We start from the raw sequence: 23,884 nt of genomic DNA on the forward strand, positions 1-23,884 counted from the left end.
AATACCACACAAGCAAAAGGCATGTTCCCTATCCTTAAGGCATTTACGAACTACAGAGGGAGACTAAAATAGTTAACAGACAGTGGGAGCACTAGGAAGGATAAGGAGATATCAGAAATTGGTGTATTGATTCGGTTATTTCAACCTTAGTTTCGTCAAAGCAGGTAACACAGGTGAGGAGGATAGGAATAACTACTACGGGTGGCTGTTGGGTTGACATGACTAGGTTGTTGGGGCCAGGGAAGGCTTCCTAGAGGAGGCGGGCTTTAAAAAGGGGCTTGGGAGATGAAGAGACTTGTGATCCGAGGGAGCTGGAGGGCGGGTGGGGAGGGAGCTCCAGGATGGGAGAACAGCATGAGTCAGAAGCAGGGGCTTTGAAGATGAAGAATAATAATAATAATAATAATAACGTTGGTATTTGTTAAGCGCTTACTACGTGCAGAACACTGTTCTAAGCACTGGGGTAGATACAGGGGAATGAGGTTGTCCCACGTGAGGCTCCCAGTCTTCAGCCCCATTTCACAGATGAGGGAACTGAGGCCCAGAGAAGTGAAGTGACTTGCCCACAGTCACACAGCTGACAAGGGGCAGAGCCGGGATTCGAACCCATGACCGGAAGAGGGGGAGACAGCTGATAGAGAAGATGGGAAGAGCTGATGGGGAACCTTGAAGACTAAATCTTGAAGGGATACACGGTGGCCTGGTGGAGAAAGCCCGGTCCTTGGAGTCAGATAATAATAATTATGTTGGCATTTGTTAAGCGCTTACTCTGTGCCGAGCACTGTTCTAAGCGCTGGGGTAGACACAGGGGAATCAGGTCGTCCCACGTGGGGCTCACAGTCTTAATCCCCATTTTACAGATGAGGGAACTGAGGCCCAGAGAAGTTAAGTGACTTGCCCACAGTCACACAGCCGACAAGTGGCAGAGCTGGGATTCGAACTCAGGAGCCCTGACTCCAAAGCCCGTGCTCTTTCCACTGAGCCACGCTGCTTCTCCGATGTCAGTCTCCGATGTCAGATGACTTGGGTCCTAATCCCAGCTCTTCCACTTGCTTGCTCTGTAACCTCGAGCAAGTCACTTGACTTCTCTGGGCCTCAGTTTCTTCAACTGTAAAATGGGGATTCAATAATAATAATAATGCTGGTATTTGTGAAGAGCTTACTATGTGCCGAGCACTGTTCTAAGCGCTGGGGGTGATACGGGGTAATCAGGTTGTCCCATGTGAGGCTCACAGTTAATCCCCATTTTACAGATGAGGTAACTGAGGCACGGAGAAGTTAATATATAGCCTTTGAGACCCAGGTGAAACAGGGGTGGTGTCTGGCCTGATTAACTGGTATGTATTCCAACACTAAGAATAGTGCTTGACACATTGTAAGCACTTAATAAACACTATTAAAAATATTTTTTACAATTCTGAAGAAATATAACCCACCCAAGAGCCCTTGGAAGTTCTTAGATTCAGTTAACGCACCTAGTATGATAAACTGTGTGGTTCGTAGTAAGTGCTTAACAACCACCATAAAAAAGACCATATTGAAAAGCGTGGCTGAGTGGAAAGAGCCCGGGCTTGGGAGTCAGAAGTCATGGGTTCTAATCCTGGCTCCGCCACTTGTCAGCTGTGTGACGTTGGGCAGGTCACTTAACTTCTCTGTGCCTCAGTTGCCTCATCTGTAAAATGGGGATGAAGACCGTGAGCCCCCCGTGGGACAACCTGATCACCTTGTATCCCCCCGGTGCTTAGAAGAGTGCTTGGCACCGAGTAAACGCTTAACAAATAACCTCAGTATTATTATTATTATTATTTATTATGCCTAAGAACACATGGTATGCGCAAAGATCGAGATGGCTCCAAAGTATTATGACCCTAGAGGATTTCTAGGGAATGATTTCCCCGTAGCTTTCATTGTATCTGGACTAGTACTTCAAGTGACTTTCCTCACATTTCAGTACAATGTTTAAAACTGTAACAAGCCATGGACAGTGAGGATTTAATCTCCTTAATTTTTTAATAATAACTGTGGCATTTGTTACGTGCTTCCTATGTGCCAAGCACTGTACTAAATTCTGGGGTAGCTACAAGTTAATCAGGTCCCCCATGGGGTTCACGGTCTAAGTAGGAGGGAGAGCAGATATTGAACCCCCATTTGGAAGATGAGGGAAGTGGAGCACAGAGAAGTTAAGTGCTTTGTCCAAGGTCACGCAGCAGGCGAGTGGCAGGGCTGGGATTAGAACCCACGACCTTCTGACTCCCAGGCCTGTTCTCTTTCCGCTACGCCACGATACTTATCTTGGGCTGCACTCTGAAGCAGAGCGTTAGGAGGGAACCTGTAGAGGTATGAAGTTCCGCGCACGGTAAGTTCTTGTCTTACGCTGTCGCGTCGTCTCCGATCCATAGCGACGCCATGGACTTATCTCTCCCAGGAAGCCCCACCTCCACCTGGATTCATTCTGGTGGCGTAGCCGTAGATTTCCTTGGTAAAAATCCAAAAGTGGTTGACCGTTTCTCCCTTCCACGCGGTACACTTGAGTCTCCACCCTCAACTCTCTCCCGTGCCACTGCTGCCCGGTACAGGTGACTTTTGACTTGAAGCAGACTGTCTTCCACTCACCGGCCACTGGCCAAGCTAGGAATGGAATGGACAGGCCTCCGCTTGACTCTCCCTCCTGTAGTCGAGACTGGTAGAGTATTGGAAACTCTCCAGGTGCCACCCTGAGAGGGGGCACACTAAGTTACCTCATCTGTTTATTGCTTTCGTTCTTGTCTGTCCGTCTCCCCCGATTAGACCGTAAGCCCGTCAGAGGGCAGGGACTGTCTCTATCTGTTACCGATCTGTCTATTCCAAGCGCTTAGTACAGTGCTCTGCACGTAGTAAGCGCTCAATAAATACTATTGAATGAATGAATGAATGAATGAATGAATGAATCTGTTAAATGGGGATTAAGACTGGTAGCCCCATGGGGGTAGGGACTATGTCCAACCTGATTAATTTGTGTCTATCCCAGTGCTTGGCACCCAATAAGTGCTTAACGAGTTCCTTAATTACTATGATTAAGTGTTCAATAAGCACAATTGATTGATAGATTGTGAAACCATCTCACCCCTTTTCCACCTTCTTGCAAGATCAGACAAAATGGAGACTTTCCGCCCTTTATGCCTGGTTCCTTCTTGGCCATCGACTACAAGGACCTACTGTCAGCGCTCACTTGATGGCACCACTGTCGTGGCCTCTGCCTACCTGAACATTCCCGATGGACAAAACGTGCCTGTCTCTCCCCACTTCAGTCCATACTTCGCTCGGCTGCCCAGATTAGCTTTCTACAGAAAAATCCTGGGCTTGTCACCCCCCTCCTCAAAAATCTCCAGTTGGTGCCTATCTACCTCTGTATCAAACAAAAATGGATTCAAAGCTCTCCATCACCTTGCCCCTTCTTACTTCACCACCCTTCTCTCCTTCTACAGCCCAGCCCGCACACTCTGCTCCTCTGGTGCCTACCTTCTCACTGGATCTCGGTCTCTCCTCTCCTGCCGTCGACACCCGGCCCACATCCTATCTCTGGCCTGGAATGCCCTCCCACCTCAAACCTGCCCAACAATCACTCTTCCCCCCGTTCAAAGTCCTACTGAAGGCTCACCTCCTCCAAGAGGCCTTCCCTGACTAAACCCCCCTTTTCCTCAGCTTCGCTCTCTTCTGCGTCACGTCGCCTCGCTCCCTTTGTTCTCTCTCCCCACAGTACTTATGTATATATGTATATATCTATAATTCTATTTATTTAAATTGATGCCTGTTTACTTGTTTTGATTTCTGTCTCCCCCCTTCTAGACTGTAAGCCCGGTGTGGGCAGGGACTGTCTCTCTTTTTTGCTGAATAGTACTTTCCAAGTGCTTAGTACAGTGCTCTGCATACAGTAAGCACTCAAGAAATACAGTGCTCTGCACACAGTAAGCGCTCAATAAATACGATTGAATAATACATATGATTGACCGAATAAACAACTGAATTATTGCAAAGACGCTATTTATAGATGCCATGGATTTCATTTCTTTTGGTGTAGAATGGCTACCGATGCCAGCATCACTTAGCATTTTGATTCTCCCTGAGGGCAGGGATCTTGTTTATTCATTAAGATAAGCTCCCACTATACATTATTAATTGGATATCACCTATTGGGTAGGAATTCCAGTGTAGCGAAAGGATAAGGTATGGTATGTTGGGATCCAGGAGACCTGGGTTCTCATCCAGCTCTGCCCCTGGCCAGCTGTATGACTTGAACAATCAATTAATTGCTTTTCATTCATTCATTCATTCATTCAATTGTATTTATTGAGGGATTACTTCGTGCAGAGCACTGTACTAAGTGCTTGAAAAGTACAATTCGGCAACAGATAGAGACAATCCCTAACCAACCAAGGGCTCACGGTCTACAAGGGGAGACAGATAATAAAACAAAACAAGTAGGCAGCCATCAATAGCATCAAAATGGATAAAGAGAATTACAGATACATACACATCATTAATAAAATACATAGAATAATGAATATGTACAAATAAATACAAGTGCCATTGGGCAGGGAAGGGGGTAGAGCAGAGGAAGGGAGTTAGGGCAATGGGGAGGGGAGGAGGAACAGAGGAAAAGGAGGCTCAGTTTGGGAAGGCCTCCTGGAGGAGGGGAGCTCCCAGTAGGGCTTTGAAGGGGGGAAGAGAGTTAGTTTGGCAGATGTGAGGAGGGAGGGCGTGCCAGGCCAGAGGTAGGACATGGGCCGGGGTCGACGGCGAGACAGGCGACAACGAGGCACAGTGAGGAGGAGGTTAGCGGAAGAGGAGCGGAGTGTGCGGGCTGGGCTGTAGAAGGAAAAAGGGAGGTGAAGTAGGAGGGGGCAAGGGGATGGACAGCTTTGAGGAGTTTTTGGTTCATGTGAAGGTTGATAGGCAACCACTGGAGATTTTTGAGGAGGGGCGTGACGTGCCCAGAGATTTTCTTTAGAAAGATAATCCGGACAGCAGAGTGAAGTATAGACTGAAGCGGGAAGAGACAGGAGGTTGGGAGATCAGAAAGGATGCTGATGCAGTAATCCAGGTGGGATAATAATTGAAGTATTTTTTAAGTGATTCCTATATACCAAGCACTGTGTTCTGTTCTGGGGGAGTTACAAGATAATCTGTTTGGACACAGGCCCTGATCTGCATGGGACTCGCAGTCAAAAGTGGGAGAGAGAATAGGTACTGAATCATCACGTGAGGGACGAGGAAACTGAGGGGCAGAGATAATAATAATGACGGTATTTGTTAAGCGCTTACCATAGGCCAAGCACCGTTCTAAGCACGTGGGGCTCACAGTCTTAATCCCCATTTTACAGATGAGGTAACTGAGGCACCGAGGAGTTACAGCGACTTGCCCAAAGTCACACATCTGACAAGTGGCAGAACGGCATTAGAACCCACAACCTCTGACTCCCAAGCCCGTGCTCTTTCTGCTGAGCCGCACCGCTTTGTGAAATGACTGGCCTAAGATCACACAGCAGGGAAGTGATAGAGCCAGAATTTCTTTTGGTCCCAGGATCACGCTGATCCCATGACTCCCAGGCTCACGCTCTTTCCACTAGGCCATGAAAGTAGGGAAAATTGTACCTGTATTTCCCCACATGAGACAACTGTATGAAGGCATTTTGAAAAATAAAGGCACTACAAATTACATGGTTCTATTTCAGGCAGCCAAAAATGTGGAGTTGTCATATTTTTGGAGGGGAAATAAGCTTCCAATATATTTAGCTCATAGTTTAAAAATCAGTTCTTGGCTGAAATTTTAGACTGCTGGGATGCTGATTTTTTCATCTTAGCTTACGTAACTACTGAACGAATGTAGTTCATCTGCCAAGTACCGCAAAATATCCAAGCGGCTTCTTGAAAACTTCCTTGTCCTCACTTGCCAAAGGATGAGGTAGCAGAGATAATAAATGATATGCTTCTGCTGTCTATTAGAAGCCGTTGTCACCCGGGAGCAACTGGTCTAAGCTGTTCGGTCTAATCCGTCAAAAAAGAGTATTTATCGAGTGCTTACTCTACAGTCAGTCGTGTTTATTGAGCGCTTACCATATGCAGAACACTGTCCTAAGCACTTGGAAGGGTGCAATAACAACAATAAACAGAATATTCCCTGCCCACAACAAGCTTACAGTCTAGAGGGGGAGACGGACATTAATATAAATAAATAATAGTTATATACATAAGGGCTGTGAGGTTGGAAGGGTGGATGAATAAAGGGAACAAGTCAGGGTGATGCAGAAGGGAATGGGAGAAGAGGAAAGGAGGGTTTAGTCGGGGAAGGCCTCTTGGAGGAGATGGGCTTTCCGTGAGGCTTTGAAGGGGGGTAGAGTCATTAATAATGTTGGTATTTGTTAAGCGCTTACTATGTGCAGAGCACTGTTCTAAGCGTTGGAGGAGATACAGGGTAATCAGGTTGTCCCACGTGAGGCTCACAGTTAATCCCCATTTTTTACAGATGAGGTAACTGAGGCACAGAGAAGTCAAGTGACTTGCCCACAGTCGCACCGCTGACACGGGGCAGAGCCGGGAGTCGAACCCATGACCTCTGACTCCGAAGCCCGGGCTCTTTCCACTGAGCCACGCTGCTTCCCCTCAGTCACTGTCTGTTGTATTAAGCAGTTGGGAGTTAACGTACGAGAATTAAATTCCAGGATGTCAGATTAGGACCGGAAGGGTCCCCCGGTTCTTTGTCCCAGATTGCTTACAGAAGAGTCAGTTTTGCAGTTAACGGTACCCTGATTCCCTCTAAAACATTTCCCGGGCTGCTGAGCAGTAGGAAATCATGCTAGTTGCTGTTAGAATATGCAGAGAGTAGGAGGGTCTAAAACCCCTTTTTTATTTTTATGGTACTTGTTAAGTGCTTACTATGTGCCAGCCAATGTACTAAACGCTGAAGTAGATACAATATAATCAGGTCGGATGCAGTTCCGGTACCACATGGGATCGGAGGAAGGAGGAGGATTTGTCCCCTGAATGGCAGAGCCCCAGGAAAAGTGATGCCCTGAACAGATCTCGGTAAGGGGCCCAGCTCCGCCAGGGGTCTGCTGGGTGACCTCGGGCAAGCCGCTTAACATCTCTGTGCCTCAGTTACCTCATCTATAAAATGGGGATTAAAACCATGAGCCCCACATAGGACAACCTGATTACCTTGTATCTACCCCAGCGCTTAGAACAGTGCTTGGCACATAGTAAGTGCTTAGATACCATTATTATTATTATTATATAGTAAGTGCTTAACAAAAAACCCATAAAAAATACCCATATTTGAGTCACGGGGAATGTCAGACAAAATATATGGGAAAATTCCCTTTTGCTTGATTTCTCTAAGACCACGCCATTGTCTAAAACCACTGTTCTCCAACAATCTTTGGGGGCATCATTCTCTCCTGCTCAAAGATTCCACCGGCCTCCTCTGCTAATACCTCCCTGCTGAGACTTGGCATTTCTCTCACTCCCAAAGCTAATAGTTTTCTAGACTTGCAGGACGGAGACCATTTCTGTTTGCTTGTAATACACTTTGCCAATTAAAAGTGAATTGAGTCTCCATGAAAATTTAGCAATTTCCACGACTTTCATTTGAATCTCCCTACCAAACCCAGGGCCAGCTTCTGGCCTCTCTTCAGGTAGAACATCTTTCAGTTTCATCCTCGAACATCTGGGGCGCTGCCAGGAGTTATACTCTTGACATCCAATCCGTTCTTTGTCTCTGTCTTGTTGCTGTCAACTGAAGCTCTGTCTCTCGTCTGTTTTGTTGCTAAGGTCACGTCACTTAACCTCTCTGTGCCTCTAGTTCCTTCTTGGTAAAATGGGGACAATAATTTTGGACATGTCCTTCCCCGTAGGAATGTTTTGATTAGACAATTGAAAGTGCTCTGGAAAAATAAAAAAACCCTACAAATTCAAATTATTATTATTATTATCAGTTGCAAATTTTCTTTGTACAAGGTACTATCTCATATAGATCACAGTGGTCTCAAATTTAACCAATCAATCATACTTATTGAGCATTTACTCTGTGGAGAAGACAGTACTAAGTATTTGGGAGACTATAATAGAGTTGGTAGACATGCCTTCTTTCCCCAGTGAGTTTACAGTCTAGAGGAGGGAATTGAAATTTAAAATCAAAAGAGGAAAAGAACGGCCGACTATCACTGTTATTATTTTCACACAGTGTCTCACAGTTTAATGAATTCCTTAGTTTCGGCAAGTTCGTTCCGACCCCACAGGTCACTTACGTGGCCCGGCCTCAATGTGGATCCTGCTGGCTCAGAGAGTGAATTTCCCTAGTGAGCGCGGGGAATTCCCCATCTTGCCTAGCCTCTCGGTTGACTACTTTACATATCTGGTTGCTTGCCAACCTCATCTCTGATTTGCCCCTTTAGAAATCCTAAAATAACTAGGTCAGGAAAGGAGACGCGATTGACGACGGGGAGGAGGAGGAAAATCAGTCGGCCCTGTTGCCCTGAATAAAAGAGCTTCTACAATCTAATCCAATGGAGACATTAATTCCAGTCCAGTGGAGAGCTTTATCGATCCACCTGGTCCCTGCAGAAAGGGAAATCCACTCCAACTACTCCTGAGAGGAAGTGAATACAAACAGAAATGTTGTGATTAGGGAGATAATGGGCCCAACCTCATTTACCGAGCTGTTACGAACCCAAGCCCATCTCACTTGTACTTCCTGAAAAAACCTGCAGCTAATAGGCAGCTTTCTCTTTTTAATGGGTGGAGTGAGGACTGAGATAGTAGCCTTTAGTTAAAAGGGTAGTTGATAAGCACTAACAGTGAACAGTGTCTTGGGTTGAATCGGAACTGTAACTGTAATTATGAGGGTTGAATCGAAGCATGGGAACAACCAGCCTGTGTCCCTGAACCAGACCCTGCTCTTGATCCCAAGCCTCTTTAAAACCAGCATTTCTCGTCTACAAATCATCCCTGACTATTATTTATAGACACAACACTTCCTTCCATTCCGAATGTCCCTCCCACCCCTCCGCCCCCCCCATTAATTGCTTTTGGTCATTAAAATGTTGTGCGTGTGTTTTCCCTAGTTGATCCGTTCAACTAAGATTGCCACGGAGTCTCACGGAAACACCCCACGTTAGCTGGGAGGTGAACGTTTGATGAAGATGTTGTTGTTGCTTGGAATGTTAGGTGGAACATCCCTAACCATGTGGCTGGCGGCCCCTCAGCCGGATCATTGGTCTTGAAGACTATGGCATTTCTTATGTCCTTTTTGTACGATTTATTGAGCGCCTCTGTTGGAGATATGGTTCCTCTGATCCACTCAGGTGTCCCCTCTGTGCCCCTACTGGGGCCAGGACTGGGGAACAGAGGACAGCCCTCGATGTGGTCTCTACGAGGTGGCAAATCATGGGGAGAGAAGAAGGGATTGGGAATGGAGGAGATGGAGCTGTAGGGCTGTCACTCTGTGGAGCTAAAGTTACAATAAATTATCCTTAGGTAGAGAAACAAGATGTGGAAACCTGTGGCTCTATCTCCCTATTTTGGTAGTCCAAGGCATCACCCTGCATTACTAATTTGTCTGGGAAAATAAATAATGATAGCGATAAGTGCTTATTATCATGGGACTCATATGCCTATCTGTACTTATATAAATGTTTGTTTCCCCCTCTAAACTGTAAGCTCGCTGTGGGCAGGGAATGTGTCTGTTTACTGTCACATTGTCATGAGAAGCAGCATGGCTCAATGGAAAGAGCCCGGGCTTTGTAGTCAGAGGTCATGGGTTCGAATCCCGGCTCTGCCACCTGTCAGCTGTGTGACTGTGGGCAAGTCACTTAACTTCTCATCTGTAAAATGGGGATTAAGACGGTGAGCCCCACGTGGGACAACCTGATTCCCCTGCGTCTACCCCAGCGCTTAGAACAGTGCTCGGCACCTAGTAAGCGCTTAACAAATACCAACATTATTATTATTATTATATTTTACTCTCCCAAGATAGAGATAATACTGAAATAGTTGACAATGTTTCTCTCCTGGAATCGATAATCAAAACTAAAGGAACCGTAGCCAAGAAATATGCCGAAGATTAATGTTAGGAAGACTTGCTCTGAAGAGCCTGGAAAAGATCGTGAAATGTACTAATGTAACAATTGCCACAAAAATACAAATTGTCAACTCTATGGTGTTTCCAGTGATAATGTATGGATCCGAAAGCTGGACCGTGAAAAAACAGGATAGAGAGAACATCGATTCTTTTGAAATGAGGTGGTGGTGGAGAAGACATCATTCGAAAACCATGGACTGCCCCAAAAACAAACGAATGGATTTTAGAGCAAATTAAGTCAAGGTGGTCTTTGGAAGGCCAAATGGCTCAACTTAGATTAGCATGTTTTGGACATATAATCAGGAGGATTAATTCTCTGGAGAAGACACTAATACTAGGAAAAGTCCAAGGAAAACGTGGAAGAGGCAGACCGGCAGCTAAATGGAGACCTTAACGACAATAAGGGAAGAATCGTTAGAAAGGTTGCGGATCGCAGAGGACAGGACGTTCTAGAGGAAATACGTCCATGGAGTCGCTGTGAATCGGAAACGACTCGATGGCACTTAATAATAACGATAAACTCTCCCAAGTGCTAAGTTCAGTGCTCTGCACACAGTGAGCGCTCAATAAATATGACTGAATGAAAGATGATGGTATGAGGATGAAATGAAATGGAGAAAGGAAAAGGGACCAGAAGGCAGAGTCATCGAGGCAGTTAATTCCTTGTTGAGTTTGCAACCTCCTGATTCCAAGCCCAGTTTTCCTTGGTATGCAACTCAGACATTGCATCATTTCTACTACTTCTTTCATTTGATTTTCTTTTTTCCATTCCAGTCCAAAGCGCTGAAGATAGAGATCTGAATTCAGGGAAGTGTGGGAACCAGGCTTCAAATGAGCAACTTTTCCCCATTACTATTTTATGGTCATTTCTGTGCTCCTCCAGTCTAATGGGACGGTAATGAAGGTGAAAAAGAGCTCAGTCTATGCCCTGGTCCTCCACTGTAGATGGGTTCATTCAATAGTATTTATTGAGCGCTTACTATGTGCAGAGCACTGTACTAAGCGCTTGGGATGAACAAGTCGGCAACAGATAGAGACAGTCCCTGCCGTTTGACGGGCTTACAGTCTAATCGGGGGAGACGGACAGACGAGAACAATGGCACTAAACAGCGTCGAGGGGAAGAACATCTCGTAAAAACCGATGGCGACTAAATAGAATCGAGGCGATGTACAATTCATTAACAAAATAAATAGGGTAACGAAAATATATACAGTCGAGCGGACGAGTACAGTGCTGTGGGGATGGGAAGGGAGAGGTGGAGGAGCAGAGGGAAAAGGGGAAAATGAGGCTTTAGCTGCGGAGAGGTAAAGGGGGGATGGCAGAGGGAGTAGAGGGGGAAGAGGAGCTCAGTCTGGGAAGGCCTCTTGGAGGAGGTGATTTTTAAGTAAGGTTTTGAAGAGGGAAAGAGAATCAGTTTGGCGGAGGTGAGGAGGGAGGGCGTTCCGGGACCGCGGGAGGACGCGACCCGGGGGTCGACGGCGGGATGGGCGAGACCGAGGGACGGCGAGGAGGCGGGCGGCGGAGGAGCGGAGCGTGCGGGGTGGGCGGTAGAAAGAGAGAAGGGAGGAGAGGTAGGAAGGGGCAAGGTGATGGAGAGCCTCGAAGCCTAGAGGGAGGAGTTTCTGTTTGGAGCGGAGGTCGATAGGCAACCACTGGAGTTGTTTAAGAAGGGGAGTGACGTGCCCAGATCGTTTCTGCGGGAAGATGAGCCGGGCAGCGGAGTGAAGAATAGACCGGAGCGGGGCGAGAGAGGAGGAAGGGAGGTCAGAGAGAAGGCTGACACGGTAGTCTAGCCGGGATATAACGAGAGCCCGTAATAGTAAGGTAGTAAGGTAAGGTAAGGTAATAGTAAGGTAGCCGTCTTTCAGAGGAAAGACCTGCATCCAAATCTTTCCGCTTTAGTGTTTAGGTTTCTGTCACTGAACCGAGCTCGTAGGGTGTAATGACTGCCTTTTCACGTACAGGCTCAGCTGAATCCCCTGGGTAGCCCCTCTCTCCATTTTACCGTTTGGGAAGGGGTAGTGACGGGCACAGGGCACAAGCAACTCATGCTTGGAGCTGCAGAGCAGAGACTGTAGGGTTGTTGGGATTTCACCCTGAATCCTAGCTCTCGGCTCATCGTGGATAGAGGACGTGCACCTTTTTAATGGTATCTGTTAAATGCTCTCTGTGTTCCAGGCACCGGACCCAGGTGGAAATAAGCTAATCACGTCGGACACAGACCCCGTCCCGCCTGGGGCTCACAGTCTTAGTCCCCATTTTATAGAAGAAGTAAATGAGGCACAGAGAAGTTAAATGACTTGCCCAAGGACACACAGCAATCAGGTGACGGAGCCAGGATTAGAACCGAGGTTCTCTGACTCGGAGGCCTGTATTCTTTCCACCAGGCTTGTGAGAAGCAGCGTGGCTTAATGGAAAGAGCGCGGGCTTAGGGGTCAGAGGACCTGGGTTCTAATTCCGGCTCCCCCACTTGTCTGCTGTGTGACCTCGGACAAGTCACTCACGTCTCTGGCCCTCAGTTACCTCATCTGTAAAATGGGGATTAAAAGTGTGAGCCCCACTGGGACAACCTGATTCCCCTGTATCTACCCCAGTGCGCTTAGCATATAGTAAGAGCTTAACAAATACCATTATTATTATTATCATTATTTTTTATTGTATGAGGACCTTGGCCTAGAGAATAGAGCCCGGGACTGGGAGTCAGAACCACTTGGGTTCCAATCATGGCTCCACCACTTGGTTGTGTGACCTTAATAATAATGTTGGTATTTGTTAAGTGCTTACTATGTGCAAAGCACTGTTCTAAGAGCTGGGGAGGATACAAGGCGATCAGGTTGTCCCACGTGGGGCTCACAGTCTTAATCCCCATTTTACAGATGAGGGAACTGAGGCCCAGAGAAGTTCAGTGACTTTCCCAAAGTCACACAGCCGACAAGTGGCGGAGCCGGGATTTGAACCCATGATCTCTGACTCCCCAGCCCATGCTCTTTCCACTGAGCCACGCTGCTTCTCTAATAATGTTGGCATTTGTTAGGCGCTTACCATGTGCAGAGCACCGTTCTAAGCGCTGGGGTAGATACAGGGTCATCGGGTTGTCCCACGTGAGGCTCCCAGTCTTCATCCCCATTTTACAGATGAGGGAACCGAGGCACAGAGAAGTGAAGCGACTTGCCCACCGTCACACGGCTGACAAGGGGCGGATCCGGGATTAGAACCCATGACCTCTGACGCCCAAGCCCGGGTTCTTTCCGCTGAGCCACGCTGCTTCCCTAGGCAAGTCACTTAACTTCTCTGTATCTCAGTTACCTCATCTGGAAAATGGGGATTAATCCCGCTAGCCCTGTGTGGGACATGGAGCGTGTCCAACCTGAATCGCTTATAACGCTGAGCCGGCCACACTCTCTCCCCCGGCCTTCCTACGCCTAGGGTTACACGTCACACGATGACTGGCAGGGAAAATGAGCGGAGTCTGCGACCGTGGACCTGAATATCTCAGAGTCCTCTGCAGCATGTAGACATCACCGAGCTCTTACCCATTTTTCAAACCTCGGTCGAGACTGACAGAGTGTCTTAGTGTGGACCACGGTGTCTCCTCCGTTTTCTTATTAAAACCAGGAGCAAAAGCCAGAGCGAAAATCTAAAAGCAATACAACACCAACACCCCCTTCCCACAGCTTGAGTGACGAGAATCAGAAGATGTGGAGAGCATCTGGGGAGGGCATATCAAAATCAGCAGGGTAGCCTAATGGCTAGAGCAAAGGACTAGGATTTAGCAGACTGGGTTCTAACCCTGGCTTGGCCCCTTGCCTGTTGTTTGACACGGGATCCAAATCCCATCGGAACGCAAACGCTTCTGTTGGGATTTGGTTCCTCCTTCTTGGACAACGATGCTTTTCTTTGCCACGTAGCATCTCCATGATAATAATGATGGCATTTGTTAAGCGCTTACTATGTGCCAAGCAGTGTTCTAATTGCTGGGGTAGATACGAGCTGATCAGATTGTCCCACGTGGGGCTCACAATCTTCCTCCCCATTTTCCAGATGAGGTCACTCATGCCCAAAGAAGCCTAAAGTCACAGGGCTGACAAGTGGCAGAGCCGGGATTAGAACCCGTGACCTCTGACTCCCAAGCCCGGGCTCTTTCCACTAGGCCACGCTGCTTCTCTAACTATCCAATCCAACAGAGGTAACGAATGAGGGGAAGCAGTGTGGCTCAGTGGAAAGAGCACGGGCTTCAGAGTCAGAGGTCATGGGTTCGACTCCCGGCTCTGCCACTCGTCAGCTGTGTGACTGTGGGCGAGCCACTTCACTTCTCTGTGCCTCAGTTCCCTCATCTGCAAAATGGGGATTAACCGTGAACCTCACGTGGGACGACCTGATGACCCTGTATCTCCCCCAGCGCTTAGAACGGTGCTCTGCACATAGTAAGCGCTTAACAAATACCAACATTATTATTAACAGACAGGCTCCCGGTACCGTTGGAGAAGCAGCGTGGCTCCGTGGAAAGAGCACGGGCTTTGGTGTCAGAGGTCATGGGTTCGAATCCCGGCTCGGCCACTTGGCAGCTGGGTGACTGTGGGCGAGTCACTTCACTTCTCGGTGCCTCAGTTACCTCATCTGTAAAATGGGGATTAAGACTGTGAGCCCGACGTGGGACAACCTGGTTCCCCTGTGTCTACCCCAGCGCTTAGAACAGTGCTCGGCACATAGTAGGCGCTTAACAAATGCCAACATTATTATTATTATGAAAAAGGTTAAGGTGTCTAAAAAAACTCTGAAAACTCCCACTCTGCACCATGCTAGACTAGAAACTAGGAGCAAGGGAAATCCACTTTCTCAGAAACCTCGTTTCTGGGTTGGGCCGGTGCGAGATCACATAAACAAGAGAAGTGGTTTGTCTTACTTATGGCTCTCCTGCTGCCTGGATCTGGTTTATACACCACCGCGGAGCACGGCAAAACATATTGGCAATCAGGAGGGGTTTAGTAATGAAAATGCCAGTTGTAAATAGTCAAGGGAGGGGAAAGTAAAGAAAAATATGGGGTTTCTGGGCACACTAAAGCAAACTAAAGAGAGGTTGCTTAACCTGCTTCCTGCCCTTAGGCCTATTAGTCCTGGTTTTCTTTTTTTCTTTTCTTTTTTCAAGGTAGGCAGTTGTTGGGGAGGATTTTTGGAAATTATATCACTAAGTGAATTTCAAGCTGTGTACAGGGAAATTGTTTGCCCCCCACCCCCACCCCACGAATACACCCACACAAACACACACACGAACCCTTGCCCACATTATCCTTTGATCAGGGAACCTGTCTCCAGGAAAGTGACAGCGTCACGCTGGCAGTACATCTGAACACCTATCGTTGTCTTTTGAAAGAATTAAGCCAGTCGTCATAAGACTTCAGGGTTTCCAAGCTGGAAAAAGAATAGCTGGATCACACAGGGTTGGTTTGGCTGAGCAGCAAAAAATAAAGTCACTATCTGCTATTCAGCTTTTAAAATATTTTCTCATCTACATCCAAATTGGAGAAAGGAAGCTCTCGTGAGAACACTTGAGGATGTTGGCTGGTCTCTTTTGCGGCAACGTCTTGTTTGGTCCTAAGAGCCCGAGATACTGAGAGCCCATCCGCCGAGCCACAGCAGATTGACGAGCAGATTAAATCTCCATCTCTCAGGACATCCCCAGAGACCCCGGGCCCGTAATGGCTCTTACATTTCACATCTGGTTCTTTCAGTTGGATCCTCTTTCGTTTGTTCATTCATTCAGGGCACTGTAGTCAGCACTTGGGAGATTACAATATAACAACGAGCTCACGGTCCAGAGGGGGAAAAGCAACTGGGAGATAGGTAGGATCCCCCAACCCTACAGCACTTACATTCCTATCTTTCCATTATTTATTATAAATTATTCACTTAATCCCCCTCTCGGGATCACACCTAGAGAGCTGCCAGTAGTCTCGACTACAGGAGGGAGAGTCAGGCAGAGGACTATCCGTTCCATTCCTAGCTTGGGTGGTGGCCAGCGAGCGGAAGGCAGTCTGCTACAAGTCAAAACTCACCTGTCCTGGGCAGCAGCGGCATGGAAGAGAGGTGAGCGTGGAGACTCGAGTTTGCTGCGTGGAAGAAGGCACCGGTAAACCACTTCCGTATTTTTACCGAGAAAACTCTACGGATACACTGCCAGAATGATTGCAGATGGAAGGGACGCCTTCTGGGAGAGATACGTCTATGGCGTCTCTATGGATCAGAGACGACTCGACAGCATAAGACGAGATTCATTTATAATGATGTCTTTCTCCCCCTTTAGAGTGTAAGCTCAATAAGGGCAGGAAACGTGACCACTAATTCTGTTGTACTGACCTCTCCCAAACACTTAGTGCAGTGCTCTGCCCACACTCCGTGCTCAATAAATACCAATGATGGATGGACTGATTGATCGATCAAAAAGTCACACACGATAGAGTCAAACAGATCAAAGTCTGCTGGCACTCTGAATTGAGGAGAACCTTCCCTGACCTGTAAAGGGCGACTCTGCACACGGCAGATTTCCAGGTCAGCTGAAGGATGAAATTACAAGAAACCATCAGAAAGAGTCATATACGGTCATTCAGAAGGCCAAGAAAATTGACCTTTCGAATATCGCAGCTTTGGCTAAAGCATTCAAATGTCAGTTTCAGTTAAAGATCATGAAATTCCCCCCTTCCCTCCCGTATATGCTCTACTACTCCACGAGGTAGGTTGACAGGGAACAGATGTTCACATAAACATCTGAAAAAAAGGCGAATCAAAGATATGTCTGCTGGGTGACTTTGGCCACGTTGCGTTACTTCTCTAGGCCTCACTTCCCTCATCTCTAAAGTGGGGATTCAATACCTGTTCTTCCTCCGATTAGACTGAGAGCTCTATGTGGGACAGGGACTGTGTTTGACCTGATTATTTTGTATCTACTCCAGGGCAGAGCACAGTGCTTAGAAAACCAGTGGTACAAATATGACATTCTGGTATTTTCTTTAACACTTACCGCTGTATAACACGGGCCCAGGATATTGGATTGCTAGCCCCACACTGGAGAGCACAGGACAAGGTGGCTCTCTCCTGCCAAGCTTGTGGAAAGAAAGGTCACTACACAGAAAACGAGAAGTCTTACAGAATCAGATAATCCCAGACACTAAGTCTGTACCAGACTCCTCCTACCTTCGGCGGCTGATCTCCTACTACAACCAAATCGGCACACTCCACTCCTCTAGTGTCGATCTACTCTCTGTATCTGTGATCAATCAATCGTATTTATTTAGCACTTACTATGTGCAGAGCACTGTACTAAGCACTTGAGAGGATACAATGTAACAGAGTTGGTAGACACATTCCCTGCCCACAACGAGCTTCCGGCGTAGAGATCCTGACTATCTCAGCGCCGATACCTTGCAAAGGTCGGCCCTCTGGCCTGGAACTTCCTCCCCCTTCATATTCGACCACCCGCCATTCATTCATTCCTTCAATCGTATTTATTGAGCGCTTACTGTGTGCAGAGCACCGTACTATACGCTTGGAATGTACAATTGGGCAACAGATAGAGACAATCCCTGCCCAACAACGGGCTCTTGGCACCTTCAAAACCCTCCGAAAACCACATCTCCTCCGAGAGGCTCCGAGACTAAGCGTTTGCGTGGCACAGTGGAAAGAGCCCGGGCTTGGGAGTCACAGTTCAAGGGTTCGAATCCCGGCTCTGCCGCTTGCCAGCTGTGTGACTGTGGGCAAGCCACTTAACTTCTCTGTGCCTCAGTTACCGCATCTGTAAAATGGGGATTAAAAACTGTGAGCCCCACGTGGGACAACCTGATCTCCTTGCATCCACCAGCGCTTAGAACAGTGCTTTGCACAGAGTAAGCGCTTAACAAATACCACCATTTTTTTATTTTTTGCTCCACATCAACTGTGCACGTGGCTGTTTACTCCAGCTCTACAGCACTTATGCAAATATCCCTATACTCTACTATTTCTCTTATCCATAATTTATTTTAGTGGCTGCCTCCCCCAGTAGACTGCAATCTCATTGTGGGTAGGGATCACAACTACCAACTCTGTTATAGCGTACTTTCTCAAGGGCTTAGTCTAGTGTTCTGCCCACTGTAAGCGCTCGTGGCTCAGTGGAAAGAGCACGGGCTTTGGAGTCAGAGGTCAGGAGTTCGAATCCCAGCTCTGCCGCTTGTCAGCCGGGTGACTGTGGGCGAGTCACTTCACTTCTCTGTGCCTCAGTTACCTCATCTGTAAAATGGGGATTAAGACTGTAAGCCCCACGTGGGACATCCTGATTCCCCTGTGTCTACCCCAGCGCTTAGAACAGTGCTCGGCACATAGTAAGCGCTTAACAAATACCAACATTATTATTATTACTAAATAAATATGATCGAGTGAGTCATCCCAATTAGCTCAATAGTAGTATTTTTCATGACACTTAGACATATCAGCCAAAAGGCCTCACTAATCTATCTGGAAAGATCACCTGAAGAGGTGGTTGTGTACACAACGAGATTTGAACCCACACTTGGTTAGGGATTCTTTTTGCAGCAAACAAATACAATGTCATATGTATTTTGTGATTTTGATTACAAATCAAGGTGATGAAAGATTCCCGAGAGGACTATAGGATGTTTATTTTCTCTAAAGCGGACTCGGTACGTTTCTCTGATGATGTGGTGAGCTGGAGTCATTTCACTCTGGAAGCTAAGAAGGGAAATAAATGTCATGAAGGAGCAGGTAATGAAGTTTAGGCTCTGGGGACGGTCAAACTCCCCAAATGAAATCTACCCTTTTATGAAGCTTGCGAGGGTGTTGGTATTTTTTCCTTTACTACAATAGTAATAATATTTTGCTCTATACCACACAATTCATCTAAGGACCTCGAAGAGCTTTAAAATGTTAATTAATCTTCGCAACCCCCTGTGAGGTAGGGATTATGATTGTCATTTTGCAAACTGTTGAATGAATAGCAATTGTTCTCTCTAAACAGCTGTAGTAATAACACTCAGGAACACAAGGGAGTTCTAAAGGAACATGGCTCGTGGAATTCTGAGGCTTTCATAGTTGAGAAAAACCAAAGGAGTGTGGATTAATACTAATGTTGGTATTTGTTAAGCGCTTACTATGTGCAGAGCACTGTTCTAAGCGCTGGGGTAGATACAGGGTCATCAGGTTGTCCCATGTGCGGCTCATGGTTAATCCCCATTTTACAGCTGAGGTAACTGAGGCACCGAGAAGTGAAGTGACTTGCCCACATTCACACAGCTGACAGGTGGCAGAGCCGGGATTAGAACTCACGATTATGGGTAAAGGTTATGGGTAAAGATTACGTCTTTACCCGGTGATTTAGCAGCCTGGAGCCCAAAACTGGACTGGAGCTGGGATTAGAATACACATTCTTCCGACTTCCAGGCCTGTGCTCTCTCCACTAGGCCACACTCTTTCACATGTTTTACCTTAGCGTTGCAGAAAAAACGTGATGATGTCACCATCACCGCTTCTGCAAACCTGAACCTAGAACTCTCCCCTCTGGGAACCCCTGATCCTTTTATTTACTCTGGGTCTGTTGCCAGTTCTGCGTGCATTTGACTGTCACTTCCGGGCTGCAGATCCCGGTGGCAGAAGCTGAGGCGGAGGGAAGCTCAGCGCTGAAATTCAAAATACCCGGGGTAAAGGCACCTGAACAAGATAGTCACAGACTAGCAGAGGAACTGACCCGTATAAAAACAGAGGAATGACCACTCTGAGAAGCAGCGTGGCTTGGCGGAAAGAGCACGGGCTTTGGAGTCAGAGGTCATGGGTTGGAATCCCGGCTCGGCCACTTGGCAGCTGGGTGACTTTGGGCAAGTCACTTAACTTCTCGGTGCCTCAGTTCCCTCATCTGTAAAATGGGGATGAAGACTGTGAGCCCCACGTGGGACAACCTGATTCCCCTGCGTCTACCCCAGCGCTTAGAACAGTGCTCGGCACATAGTAAGCGCTTAACAAATACCAACACTATTATTATTATTATTACCAACATTATTATTCACTCTATTATCCACAAATGAAATATCCTAGGGAAGGAGTATGGCTTAGAGGAAAGTACATGTGACTGGGAGGCAGGAGACCTGGATTTTAATCCTCGGTATGCCAATTGCTTGTATACTACATGACCTTGGATAAGTCACCTAACTTTTTCTGTGCCTCAGATTCCACACTTGTAAAATAGACTCAATATCTGTGTTAGACTGAGCACCCCAGATGAGTTTCTTCACCTGTAATAGATGGATTCAATATCTGTATCGCTCTCCTTTTAATAATAGTAATAATAATAATAATAGCAATTACGGTACTTGTTAAACTCTTGCAATGTGCCAAGCACTGTTGTAAGCACTGGGGTAGATACAAGTTAACCAGATTGCGCACAGTCCCTGTCCCACAGTGGCCTCACACTCTTAATCCCCATTTTTCACAGATGAGGGAACTGAGGCGGAGAGAAGCTAAGTGACTTGCTCAAGGTCACACAGCGGACAAGTGGTGGAGCTGGGATTAGAACCCATGACCTTCTGACTCCCAGGCCCTTGCTCTGTCCACTACACTGCGGGGCTATGAGCCTCATCTGGGCCACGGACTATGCCATATTTGATGATAGGGTACCTACCTCAGTACTCAGCACAAGGCTTAGTAATAATTGCGGTATTTGTTAAGTCCTTACTCTACGCCACACACTACGCTAAGCATTGGGATGGATACAATCTGGTCAGACAGGCGCATCCCTGTCTCAAATGGGGCTCACACTCTAAGGGGGAGGAGGAACAGATATTTAATCCCCATTTCACAGATCAGGAAACAAATTTACCTAGAGGTTAAGGGCTTGGCACATAATAAACGCTTTACAAATCCCACAGTTAAAGCAGCTTGGCCAGTGGATAGAGCGCGGGCCTAGGAGTCAGAGGTCATGGGTTCGAATCCCGGCTCGGCCACTTGGCAGCTGGGTGACTTTGGGCAAGTCACTTCACTTCTCGGTGCCTCAGTTACCTCATCTGTAAAATGGGGATGCAGACTGTGAGCCCCACGTGGGACAACCTGATTCCCCTGCGTCTACCCCAGCGCTTAGAATAGTGCTCGGCACATAGTAGGCGCTTAACAAATACCAACGTTAGGAGTCAGAAAGACCTGGGTTCTAATCCCTGCCCTGCCACAAGTCTGCCTAGGGACCTTGGTCAAGTCACTTAACTTCTCCGGGCCTCACCTGTAAAATGGGATTAAGACTGTGAACCCCATGAGGAGCTGAGACTGTGTCCAACCTGATTAGCTTGCATTTACCCCAGCGTTTATTACAGCGTCCGGAACATAGGGAGAACTTAACAGATGCTAAAAAAACCAACACCCCAAAACGAAGTCTAAAACACAAGACCTCTTCCGATTCCAGTTCTAAGTACCTTACGTGACTTGCTTCAGAAAAGGGGGTTGTGGGCTGTTACTTCAGGTACCGATAATTGAACTTTGGTTGCTGAAAGCCTTATGCCCAGTGAGGACAAGGGATTAATAATAATAATGTTGGCATTTGTTAAGCGCTTACTATGTGCCAAGCACTGTTCTAAGCGCTGGGGTAGATGCAGGGTAATCAGGTCCCACGTGGGGCTCACAGTCTCAATCCCCATTTTCCAGATGAGGTCACTGAGGCACAGAGAAGTGAAGTGACTTGCCCAAAGTCACACAGCTGACAAGCGGCGGAGCCGGGATTAGAACTCATGACCTCTGACTCCTAAGCCCATGCTCTTTCCACTGAGCCCCGCTGCTTCTCTATTTTTCATTATTTCAGGTACATAAAGAATTCATCTGTAAAATGGGGTTTAAGACTGTGAGCCCCGCATGGGACAACCTGATTACTTTGTATCTACCCCAGCGCTTAGAACTGTGCTTGGCCCACAGTAAGCACCTAACAAATACCATTATTATTATTATTATAATGCTTCAAAACTTTTTCATGGCCGTGGATTCACGACTGAATTCAAAGTAGCATTTTCCTATACATTTTAAGATGAAGCTGAATGTTGTATGGGGCCCCCTGGGAATGGTGTAATTATTGTCTGATATTTTATTAATAATAATACTACCAATAATGGTATTTGTTCAGCACTATGTACCAAGCACTTTTCAAAGCACTGGAGGGGATACAAGGTATATATACAAAGTATAGACAAGGTATATATATATATATATATCTTAATACAAGGATACCAGGTAATATAAATAAAAGGAGTGAGGGTGGACCCTAAATAATGACAATTTGACCCAACCCCACAGGCGAACTTCCCCGCCCCTATCCTGAAACTTCTTTTGCTTCCTGCTCAGCAACAGGCTTTGACTATTTTACTATATTAAATTTATATTTCATTAGAGTCCTGCTTTGGCAATCTGTCATCACCGGACTGATTTGGAGTGGACTTCTTATCGGCTGTCACTTCCTGGATTCCACCACCCAGATTTTGTGGAAATTGCTTCTGTTTTGAAGTTGATACTGTTGCTTTTGGGGGGAAATGGGAGTTAAGAAGTGCTTACTAGATGCCAAAGCACTGTGCTAAGTACTGGAGTGATCACAATAGTATCAGATCAGGTCAGGGTCCTTAGTCCCATTTCATGGACGAGAAAACTGTGCCAATTCCTAAGCTGTAAATAGAAAGCCAAATCGGACACGGTACCTGACTGACACAGAACTCGCAATCCAAGTGGGAGGGAGAACAGCTATTTAATCTCCTTTTACCAGATTAGGAAACTGAGGTACAGAGAGGTTAAGCGACTTGCCTAAGGTCACATAGCAGGCCAGTAGTAGAGTAGGAATTAGAGCGTGGTCTTTTAACTTTGAGTTCCCTGCTCTTTCCCCACTAGATCACGCTGCTTCTTTTTACTTTTATTTATAATAACCCCAATTCCTCTGAGAGGGTGCCAAAGCCGGTATGAGAGAAGTCTAAACGGTAGAGTGGAAAGAACATGGGCCTAGGAGACAGAGGACCTGGGTTCTAAACACAACACACCTGCTGTGTGACTTCAGTCAAGTCACTTAATTTCTCTGTGTCTCCGTTCCCTCATCTACAAAATGGGGGTTTAAAACCTGTTCTTCCTCCTACTTAGACTCTGAACCCAATAAGGGACCTGATTATTTTGTCTTGGTCCTATCTGAACGCTTAGTATGGTGCTTGGCACATACTACGTGCTTAACAAAACACCACAGTTATTATCATTAGAGAAGCAGCTTGGCACAGTGGAAAGAGCGTGGGCTTGGGAGTCAGAGGTCACGGGTTCGACTCCCGGCTCTGCCACTTGTCAGCCGTGTGACTGTGGGCAAGTCACTTCACTTCTCTGTGCCTCAGTTACCTCACCTGTAAAATGGGGATTAACTGTAAGCCTCACGTGGGACGACCTGATGACCCTGTATCTACCCCAGCGCTTAGAACAGTGCTCTGCACATAGTAAGCGCTTAACAAATACCAACATTATTATTATTATCATTATTGCTATTATTATTGTTCTTATTTGCACCTGATTTTTAGAGAGAAGAACGTTTAATTTGCATTCAAATAAAAAAAGTCTTCCCTTCCTCCTCTTCGCTCCTCTTTTCCCTTTCACTTATTCCCTTCTCATCCCTTCATGACACTCCGACTGCCTCGCTTCAGTAAGTGATATTTTGGTCTTTCATAATCAGATCATCACTATCTCCAACCACAACCCTCTAATGGCACAGGGAGTTTTGCCTTTCCCAGGTTTCACAC

General features: G+C 46.8%; 1 protein-coding gene and 1 non-coding gene across 4 annotated transcripts in view; both read right to left on the reverse strand.

The window, feature by feature from the left end:
* The window catches only part of LOC100077095 (transmembrane protein 132C), a 427,350-nt gene that overhangs the window by 100,977 nt on the left and 302,489 nt on the right, over window positions 1-23,884 (reverse strand). The window lies entirely within an intron of this gene.
* Window positions 2,587-2,724, reverse strand: LOC114809763. The gene has a single exon (XR_003757541.1). It is a non-coding gene; the product is annotated as a small nucleolar RNA SNORA7 (small nucleolar RNA).

This window comes from Ornithorhynchus anatinus, chromosome 2 (assembly GCF_004115215.2).
Source record: "Ornithorhynchus anatinus isolate Pmale09 chromosome 2, mOrnAna1.pri.v4, whole genome shotgun sequence".
In the NCBI taxonomy this organism is placed as follows: Eukaryota; Metazoa; Chordata; class Mammalia; order Monotremata; family Ornithorhynchidae; genus Ornithorhynchus; species Ornithorhynchus anatinus.